At 32.8% G+C, this 11,209-nt stretch overlaps 1 protein-coding gene and 2 long non-coding RNA genes across 6 annotated transcripts in view; 2 read left to right on the top strand and 1 right to left on the bottom strand.

The window, feature by feature from the left end:
• Positions 1-11,209, top strand: part of megf11 (multiple EGF-like-domains 11) — a 170,010-nt gene that overhangs the window by 70,650 nt on the left and 88,151 nt on the right. The window lies entirely within an intron of this gene.
• LOC135773597 (uncharacterized) lies at positions 699-1,736 on the bottom strand. Of its 2 annotated transcripts, XR_012337330.1 has the most exons (3): positions 1,708-1,736; positions 1,359-1,420; positions 699-1,199 (listed from the first exon to the last, which is right to left on the bottom strand). It is a non-coding gene; the product is annotated as an uncharacterized lncRNA (long non-coding RNA). The 2 variants fall into 2 exon arrangements; XR_010543556.2 differs by lacking the exon at positions 1,708-1,736 and having other exon boundaries at positions 1,359-1,562.
• LOC135773594 (uncharacterized) lies at positions 4,063-5,802 on the top strand. Of its 2 annotated transcripts, XR_010543553.2 has the most exons (4): positions 4,063-5,048; positions 5,131-5,278; positions 5,368-5,433; positions 5,508-5,802. It is a non-coding gene; the product is annotated as an uncharacterized lncRNA (long non-coding RNA). The 2 variants fall into 2 exon arrangements; XR_010543552.2 differs by lacking the exon at positions 4,063-5,048 and having other exon boundaries at positions 5,065-5,278.

Consider the following 11,209-nt stretch of genomic DNA (forward strand, 5'->3'; position numbering starts at 1 on the left):
ATTCTTAGTATTTTTGTCTTGTTTTCAGTAAAAATAGAACAAAAAAATTTAAATTAAGATGCTTGTTCTTGTAGAGCAAAACGACCTAAGAAAATAAGTCTAGTTTTTAGACCAAAAATATCAAATTTAAGTGATTTTGTGTATAAAACAAGCAAAAAAATCTGCCTTTTTTCAAGCAAAAAAAAAAAAAAAAAATGTTTTTTTGTAAAGTGTTACCGCAAAAGAGTTACTCTCGCCTGTTGTTGTTTTTATATATTCATTTTTATAACATTTTATTTAATTGCGTTATCCATGACCATGTTACATGTATGAGTCGAATTTATTTTTTATTGGCAGCACTGTTAACGATTTCCCTGTATTTTTACAGTACGGTACTGGCAGCACGGTTGCCAGTAAGTTACTGTATTTTGGTTTTACAGTACTGTACTGTAATACCATTTTACAGTACACAAACTAGTACTGTATAGTTACAAAGCAGTACTGTACTGTAATTTTACAATATTTTATTACAGTAGTCTATTTTTACAGTAATTTACTGTAATGTCTATATTGACCCATAAATAATATTTATTACTTATTACAGTTAATACAATAATATTATATAAAATAGCTAGAGATTTAGGTTTTAATCTATAGTTATTAATATGGTAAAAATGCTAAATTAAAACATAATGAATTAAAAGGCAATCCAAGCAATGTATGTATCAAAATTTTATTTAAAAAAACATTTAATTGAAACAAACATATTTAAAACAAGATTTTAAACAATAATAAACATATAATCAAGTAACATAAAATAAAATCAACAAGTATAAACAAGTTTGGAGACCCCTGCTGTAACATATTTAACTCTGGCAAATAGAACACTGTTCCATAGTTTGAAGTTTTCAGTTTAAAGTCCATCATCGACTAAAAGGTAACATTTCACTGTGGTAAAAAGAACACTGGCCCATAGTTTTAAATATTCTACTTAAATTTCATTTAACACTAAAAATAAATGCATTAAACTGTGGCAGACAGACCACAGTGGCCTTTACTTTGAAGTCGTCCATTCGAACTCAATCAGGGACTGCATGAAGCTGTTCACATGGGGGTTAATGGCCACAGCTTTTCTCTGCACCAAGTTCCTTGTCTTTTTGCTTGCTCCTTGTCTGGATGTGCACTTTTTCCCATCTTTGGAATTAATTCTATCCAGAAACCTGTTAGAAATATCATAAACATTAAGTCAACAAATATAAGATAGAAAAAGATTCTTAAAAAATTAAACTCAGCCTTGAATTTACTCCTATTCTGAAACCTTTTGCTCTTATTCTACTGTTCCACACCTAATTACACTAAAATACAGAAGATTCACTTACCGCTGAACAAACTCTTTCATCAATGGACAGCATCCACCTGGATCCTGTCATGATTGAATGTCCTGAACAGAAAGTACAATTGTTACTGATTTGGACACAACTTTTTATTCTGAAAACAAAATATTTTGTCAATAAAGTCCAGGGACACCTCTGCTAAATAAATATAATTATTAAATTAAATTTCTTTTAACCAAAGTCTGAATATTTCTGTTTGTATATTTCTACATGGCAAACTAAGACAATTGTGTACATGTTGTGTATGGTCGTGTTACAGTGTTGTGTGTGGGAATTGTGAATGAGTGTATACATGGGTATTTAAAGAAACTGTAGTGGTAAAGTGCAAACTTACCGAACATAATGTGCTTGGTGTGTATCTGCTATCACCCGTTGTGCCTCCACATCTGCCTTAACTCCTGAAAAGTGCAATGACACTCATGTAAACTACAAATAAAAAGTCAGCCACATTCCTGTGTAATTTTGCATGTGACGTGAAAGCATTTAATATTGCAGTCGAAAAAATACATGACTTGTAACTGTACATCATGTACTTGCCTGGTTCCTTTAAAGATGATCCATCTTACCCAATCCAGCTTACAAGCAATGGTAAGACTGTAAAAAAGACAAATGTTACAAAATCTGTTAGCCATAGAAATAAGTAGACATTGTGAAGGAAATGGTAAAAGAAAATTTAGTAACACTTTACTATAAGAGTTTATTCCTTAACATTTGGTAATGCCTTAGCTAATATGAACTAACAATGAACAATATATTTTACAACATTAATAATATTTGATAATGTTCATTGTGCAGAGACAAAGTGATTGATTTAAAAATTTATTAAGTGTTTAAATCTAATATCATGCTATGCTAACAAATAAAACATTACTGTAAGTGTTTAGTCAGTTGTAAAACAAATATATATATATATATATATATATATATATATATATATATATATATATATATATATATATATATATATATATATATATATATATATATATATATATATATATATATATATATATATATATATATATATTAGTTGTTATATTATATATTATATCTAAATATCTAAATAAGTCTTTTTTTAATTATAACATCTTGTCTACAGAAAATCTCTGAAAATGTCTCGTTTAGTGCAGAAAATAGCGATTTATAGTGATAAGGTAAAAAGACTTAAAAAAGACCTTTAATGTTTTACCCGGACCGGCTGCGGTGTAACACTATGTCACGCAAAGTTTTTTAACAAGTAGCTAGCTGCTCACTTTAAAGATAAACATGATCGCCTAAATCTGAGCAATCCTGGTGATGCCAGTTTCCTACACGATGTTATAATGGACTATTTTACATCCAGAGATGAAGGATCAGATGACAGAGACGAGAAGACAAAGGTACGTAAATGCGGAGCCCATTCTCTTTTCGTGCATTGATTTGATGTGTTTTGGAAACTTATATATACTGCATGTAATGCATCTGAAGTGGTGGAAACAATATGCCATAAAAATGTATTGGACAACTTACTGGACGTGTAAAACGCTTTAGAGAAGATATTCTCTGCTTTTGCGGATATACCGTAATATAATAACAACAACAATACGCGCGGCAATCCCTTTCGTTCATCTGATATTAAGATGGTCTGAATGATATTTGGTCGAAGTTAAAGCTGCGATGAGTTCGATGCATGTATCCAGTTAAATATGAGGTTTCTTGTTTTCACTTCTGTGGAGGAGTTCGGTATGCTGTGTACGGCGTGTCAAGTCCTGTCTGTTTACAACCACAGCCTTACCAAACAGTCGAACTTAATACTTTTCTCTGACGCTAACTGAACGGATGAAACGCCGAGATAAACGACCGTTATGCTGGGACCGCAAGACCGCGCTGGCGGGTTGTCTTTGTCCATTTCGTTAAAAATAGTTTCATTGTCACCACACTTTCAACACAATATAAACTCACCAAAACCCTCATAATTTAGTTAAAACAACCCTATATTCATTAAAAAAGGTGTAAAGCGAGTTAAAGCAGCGGTAGACATCTGTGTGTAACGTTAGCTTACTTTCTGAGGGAGATTGAAACTTTGTTGGCGACCGTTTTTTTCTCTCATTGCACGTTTAAAACAATATTGTGACAAACTATTGACAACATTCTTAAACTAAAAATTAAGTTTTCATGAAACAGAAATATTTCAAACTTACCGAACTGCCAGAAATCAATCATCCTCAGTAGTAGTTATATGGGACCACCATTCGTCAAACTTTTATGACCCCCTCCCCCACCCGCTGACAGGTCGTGTTTTATGACCCCTTGACAGATGGCGTTTTATGACCCCTTGACAGATGGTGTTTTATGACCCCATGACAGATGGTGTTTTGACAGGTTATATTTTATGACCCTTAACAGATGGTTTTATGACAGTTTGTGTTTTATGACTCCTTAACAGATGGTGTTTTGACAGTTTGTGTTTTTATGACTTGTTTGACAGGGGGCGGGACCATCAATCAAAATCTGTACAAGTTGTCAACTTTAGACAGAAAGTATTTAATGGTTTTATGGCCGGTCATTTAGAGTGATTGTTTTTCCTGAGTGTATTTTATGTCAAGCCTATGCTGATATGTTTAATGACGGCTCGTGTGTGACAGCTCGTGTTTCGACATTTGATGTCAGCTCTCACCCTTCCTCCCTCCTTCCTCACAAGACCTGCATTCTTTCACAGGGTTGCGTGTTGTAAAGCGATTAAAGATTTCAAAAACTCAATGTTGGTAAAACAATCCCCCATTACGGTGTCAAAAAGTAAATGTTTATTTTAGATTTAGACAAATCATGAACAATGCTACGATTAAAACTTTTGATTGTAACATCACAAGTTATTTAATTAAATATTCCGTATATGGGTATAGTTTAAGCAATGATCTGAGCCAATACTACAATCTTTAGACGATAGTCTAAACTAAATAAATTTTTAAACGGTTCAGGAATTCCGTGAATCTTTTCATAACCTGCACTATAGTTTCACGCGTATTAAAGATCCGGCGGTGCCTGACAAAGCGCCGGGTGAGTGTTCATATCTGCCATTTTAAAATAATGTTAATAAATGTAATTCTGTCCACTATGGCAAAATAGGATTTTATTTTAGATTTAGTGGAATCTTTAACCAAGTCTCTGATTAAGACATGTGTATACGTGCACAGATGGTGACAGAGAAACTTATATATGACGTTAATAATCTTTTAAATGTTTTTAAGACGTATTCACCCCATTTTGGGGTTTTATTTTTAATTAAAGGCTTCTTAAAACATGTGTGAATATGTGTATATTATACAAAGAGTCTTATATTGTCTGCTCTGACAAAAATAAAGTATTTTTTTAGGTTTAGGGGAATTGACTGCGTGTGTCTTATAAATACAACTTGATAATACGTTTGTTTTGTAAAGAGACTTCTTTAAAGTCACGCAAGAATAAAATATTTTAGTTGTAACTGGTTAAACTTAAAGCCGATATTTTCTATCGAATTAGTCTATTTTCTGTTCAGACACAAAGTTTTCTGATGCTGATATTATGTCAGTGTGTGTTTGTGTGGGGGTCGTGTGATGTAATCTTTGAAAGTTTATGACCGAACCTTTATTGGGGAGCGACAAGAGATCTCCCGGAATCAGTTTGGATCGAGCAGAGCTGTTATACTCAAGTCTATTGGTATGTATGTGTTTCGCTATGTTCGTTCCAGTATTTTGTATGATTTATTTAAAAACTAAAAATTCGATCTCTGGTATTGCAGCGAAATTGTCTAAACTGGTATTAACTATTCCTGGTAAATCGCGGAGAAGAGTGGCCTGAACAAAAAAGTCAGACCGAGACTAGAACCTCCCGCAGCGTAACACGGAAATCTTGGAACAAAAGAGACGCCGACTGGCTCGTGTTGTCCGGTGTGTTTTTATTTAATCCTGTTACAATAGATTTAAACAAACTGGTTTGGTTTAATATTTTCTAATAACATGTGTTATCTGTTTTAAAGGTTTGGATATCAGAGGCAAAGCGAACGTTGTGTGTACTATTGCAAAATATATAGCGGATCTCCACGGTACGTTTATCTTGCATAAGAAAATTGTTTTATTTAGATATTTGTCCTAATAACTTGTTTTTATCTGTTTACAGGTTAGGATACAGACCACAACACTTTGGACGTATCTTTAAAAAAGATTAAAATCAGAGACTTTTTGGATTTGTCTGGGGACATTTTAAACATTTTGTGGCAAATTGGATTTAAAACATTTCGGATACTGGATACCTAGTTTGATTTGTCCACAGAGCTTGTTTAAGACGTTTTCACCGCATTTTAGGGTTTATTTTTAATTAAAGGCTTCTTAAAACATGTGTGAAAATGTGTATATTATACAATGAGTCTTATATTGTCTGCTCTGACATAAATAAATTTTTATATTAGATTTTAGATCAATTGACTGTGTGTGTTTTATGTCAAACGTATGCTGTTATGTTTAATGACGGATCGTGTGACAGCTTGTGTTTAGGCATTTGATGTCAGATATCACCCTTCCTCCCTCCTTTCGCACAAGACCTGCATTCTTTCACAGGGGTGCATGTTGTAAAGCGATTAAAGATTTCTAAAACTCAATGTTGGTAAAACAATCCCCCATTACGGTGTCAAAAAAGTAAAATGTTTATTTTAGATTTAGACAAATCATGAACAATGCTACGATTAAAACATTTGTTTGTAACATCACAAGTTATTTAATGAAATATTCCGTATACGTGTATAGTTTAAGCAATGATCTGAGCCATAACCTTCGGAGCCGGCAATACTATAATCTTTAGACGAAAGTCTAAACTAAATAAAATTTTAAACGATTCATGAGTTCCGTGAATCTTTTCATGACCTGCTCTATAGATTCACACGTATTAAAGATCCGACGGTGCCTGACAAAGCGCCGGGTGAGTGTTCATATATGCCGTGTTAAAATAACCTTAATAAATGTAATTCTGTCCACTATGACAAAATAGGATTTTATTTTAGATTTAGGGGAGTCTTTAACCAAGTCTCTGACTAAGACATGTGTATACGTGCACAGATGGTGACAGAGAAACTTATATATGACGTTAATAAACTTTTAAATGTTTTTAAGACGTATTCATCCCATTTTGGGGTTTTATTTTTAATTAAAGGCTTCTTAAAACATGTGTTAATATGTGTATATTATACAAAGAGTCTTATAGTGTCTGCTCTGACAAAAATAAATTATTATTTTAGATTTTAGGACAAATGACTGCGTCTATCTTATAAATACAACTTGATATATACGTTTGTTTTGTCAATAGACTTCTTTAAAGTCACGCAAGAATAAAATATTTTAGTTGTAACTGGTTAAACTTAAATGTACTATTATCTATTTAACTATAAGATATATTTTCTGATCAGATATTTTTATGTTTCTGATGCTGGTCTTATAACAGTGTGTGGGAGATGATGGCTGTTCACAGCAGGTGGCGGGTTGTAAACTAGGGTCTTTTTAAAACTGTAGTGGTAAAAAATGTAATAGCACATTGACAAAAATAAAGCATTTGGTTGTAACAAATTATTTAATGAAATATTCAGTATGTGTATAGCGATGAACGGTGTCAAAATCACCGGGGGCCCAACAATACTATAGTCTTTAGACTAAAGGGTATTTATTTTAATATAAATAAAATCTTAATCTTTTCGTGCACAATATTCTGATCACGCCATTAGATTGTGTACCAGCGTTTACAATAGAGAACATACGCGGATGAGTGTTCATATACACCGTTAAGAAACTTTTTTTAAACGATTAAAGACATTTTCAAATCATCTTATGGGGTTTGTTTTAAATTAATGACATCTTAAAACCAACAGGGAATATGTGTTTATTACACAATAAAATGTAATTCTGGCCGCTCTGACAAAATAAGGGTTTAATTTTAGATTTAGTGAATTCTTTAATCAAGGCTCTGATTAAAACACATGAATGCGCGAACCACAGTTGCCAGAGAACGTACGCTGAGGCGCTCTTATGGTGTTAAGAACCTTTTTATTGTTTAAGACATTTTGACCCCATTTCCTGGTTTTGTGTCCGCTGCGGATCCCAACCTCTATGTGTTTATTATACAACAAATGCAATTCTGTCAGCATTTCTAATTTAGAACGCCTTTGATTTAAACATGAGGGTTTTAAAATGAAACGGCCATGTGACTTTTATGACAAAAGCTATTCGATCTTAATTTTTTTGTTTTAACATCCAAAAGTTTTATACACAGTCCATAATTAAACAACTAGGTGTGTATGAGTAAGATTATATCTAATGTCACACGAGCAGCACCAAATCGCGCATGTGTCTGTGTGTGTGTGTGCATCCAGGCTGTTTATGTGTGGGCGTGTTTATGAGACTGTGTCTTTGCAAGGTGTGTGTGTGTGTGTGTGTGTGTGTGTGTGTGTGTGTGTGTGTGTGTGTGTGTGTGTGTGTGTGTGTGTGTGTTTGCATGGGGGTCTATGATGTCTCTGTTTGTTACTAAAGTTTTGATATTAAGTCTGTGTCCTCATTGACAATAAGTAAGGGTTTTTAGATGTAGGCTTTATTACACAGATAATGATTAAATCATGTTATGCATTATTTGCGATTTAAAGAAACTTAAAAGGTTTAAGACATTTTATCTCACATTGTGGTGTTGTTTTTTAATTAATGTAACCTTAAAACCCTCTGTTATCCATTTAGGGAACAATAAAATGTTAGCAAATATTATTTATCAAAGTTGACGATGTTATAAGCCAGGATGTCACTAACGTGACAACAAACATTTATTTAAAGACAAAACATTTTAACAAAATTGCCATGGCTTACAGAGACACACTAGACTTAATAATAAAAATAAAAATATACTATTCGAACATCCTAACATGGTATTAGGTTAGATTAGGTTTTAAGGTCAATCAGCGTCTTTAGCTTTACAACTTACAGCACAAAACCCCCAATGACAGGATTTTTATGAAGTGGAGCAGACCCTTGGTATGCCTGTGGGGTTAGGTACAACTAAGGTCAACATCTATCAGTGCATAATAAGCAAACATGAAATTATATTTTAACTATGGTTTGTTAATGATGTTGCTAGGTTCGCGTATTTTTTCTGAAACAAACTTTTCTTTTCAAACTTAGTTAGGATACACACGTTTGTCGCCTCAAACACCTGATCAAAGTTTTTCTTCGCTAGCGACAACTAATGTCTGAGATTTTGTAAATTCATCAGATGTTTCTTACTTGTGTATTTTCTTAAACAAACTTTTTCTTTTCAATCTTAGACAGTCTTCATACGTTTGTCTTTCGATAAGTTATTCATAGTTTTTCTTCGCTAGTGACAACTCATGTATGAGATTTGTAAATTTCATCATATGTTCTTACATGTGTATTTTCTGAAACAAATTTATGCTTTTCAAACACAGGTAGTCATCATACTTTTGTCTCTACATACATTTGTTCAAAGTTTCTTGTAGCTAGTGTCAACTGATGTCTGAGATTTTGTAAATTCAACAGATGGTCTTACGTGTGTATTTCTTAAACAAACATGTTGCTGTTCAAACTTAGGCAGTGTTCATACGTTTGTCTTTTCATAAGTTGTTCATAGTTTTTATTTGTTAGCGTCAACTAATGACAGAGATTTTGTAAACTCATCAGATTCAAACAAAACTCATTCATTTCTGTAGTTTATGTAACACCTTGTCAAACTCTTAAAGGTAGTACTATCTGTTTAAAACAACAATGCAAAGTATTTTAGATTTACTTGATAAATCTTTTACATCAAAACAAACTAGGATAGCAATATGTTTGAATCTGTAACAGGTGATACCACCAATAGCGTGTTGTACATAACAAAGTCTGTAAAATAATAAAGATTGATTAGGTTTTTATTTAGTAAACCTTTTAACACAAAGTGTAGAGTCTTTTGTATGTAACAACAAAGATGCGATGAAACAACGCAAAACAAGAGAGGATGCGTTTGTTAAAACACATATAAATTAAGATGCATACATCTACAAATGGGGCAATGTTTGAAATAGTTTGGCCGTATAGCCTCTAAATTCGGGGCCAATAGATTAAAGACATTGCCCCATTTGTAGATGTATGCATCTTAATTTATATGTGTTTTAACAAACGCATCCTCTCTTGTTTTGCGTTGTTTCATCGCATCTTTGTTGTTACATACAAAAGACTCTACACTTTGTGTTAAAAGGTTTACTAAATAAAAACCTAATCAATCTTTATTATTTTACAGACTTTGTTATGTACAACACGCTATTGGTGGTATCACCTGTTACAGATTCAAACATATTGCTATCCTAGTTTGTTTTGATGTAAAAGATTTATCAAGTAAATCTAAAATACTTTGCATTGTTGTTTTAAACAGATAGTACTACCTTTAAGAGTTTGACAAGGTGTTACATAAACTACAGAAATGAATGAGTTTTGTTTGAATCTGATGAGTTTACAAAATCTCTGTCATTAGTTGACGCTAACAAATAAAAACTATGAACAACTTATGAAAAGACAAACGTATGAACACTGCCTAAGTTTGAACAGCAACATGTTTGTTTAAGAAATACACACGTAAGACCATCTGTTGAATTTACAAAATCTCAGACATCAGTTGACACTAGCTACAAGAAACTTTGAACAAATGTATGTAGAGACAAAAGTATGATGACTACCTGTGTTTGAAAAGCATAAATTTGTTTCAGAAAATACACATGTAAGAACATATGATGAAATTTACAAATCTCATACATGAGTTGTCACTAGCGAAGAAAAACTATGAACAACTTATCGAAAGACAAACGTATGAAGACTGTCTAAGATTGAAAAGAAAAAGTTTGTTTAAGAAAATACACAAGTAAGAAACATCTGATGAATTTACAAAATCTCAGACATTAGTTGTCGCTAGCGAAGAAAAACTTTGATCAGGTGTTTGAGGCGACAAACGTGTGTATCCTAACTAAGTTTGAAAAGAAAAGTTTGTTTCAGAAAAAATACGCGAACCTAGCAACATCATTAACAAACCATAGTTAAAATATAATTTCATGTTTGCTTATTATGCACTGATAGATGTTGACCTTAGTTGTACCTAACCCCACAGGCATACCAAGGGTCTGCTCCACTTCATAAAAATCCTGTCATTGGGGGTTTTGTGCTGTAAGTTGTAAAGCTAAAGACGCTGATTGACCTTAAAACCTAATCTAACCTAATACCATGTTAGGATGTTCGAATAGTATATTTTTATTTTTATTATTAAGTCTAGTGTGTCTCTGTAAGCCATGGCAATTTTGTTAAAATGTTTTGTCTTTAAATAAATGTTTGTTGTCACGTTAGTGACATCCTGGCTTATAACATCGTCAACTTTGATAAATAATATTTGCTAACATTTTATTGTTCCCTAAATGGATAACAGAGGGTTTTAAGGTTACATTAATTAAAAAACAACACCACAATGTGAGATAAAATGTCTTAAACCTTTTAAGTTTCTTTAAATCGCAAATAATGCATAACATGATTTAATCATTATCTGTGTAATAAAGCCTACATCTAAAAACCCTTACTTATTGTCAATGAGGACACAGACTTAATATCAAAACTTTAGTAACAAACAGAGACATCATAGACCCCCATGCAAACACACACACACACACACACACACACACACACACACACACACACACACACACACACACACCTTGCAAAGACACAGTCTCATAAACACGCCCACACATAAACAGCCTGGATGCACACACACACACAGACACATGCGCGATTTGGTGCTGCTCGTGTGACATTAGATAT

This window comes from Paramisgurnus dabryanus, chromosome 9 (assembly GCF_030506205.2).
Source record: "Paramisgurnus dabryanus chromosome 9, PD_genome_1.1, whole genome shotgun sequence".
Classification (NCBI taxonomy): domain Eukaryota; kingdom Metazoa; phylum Chordata; class Actinopteri; order Cypriniformes; family Cobitidae; genus Paramisgurnus; species Paramisgurnus dabryanus.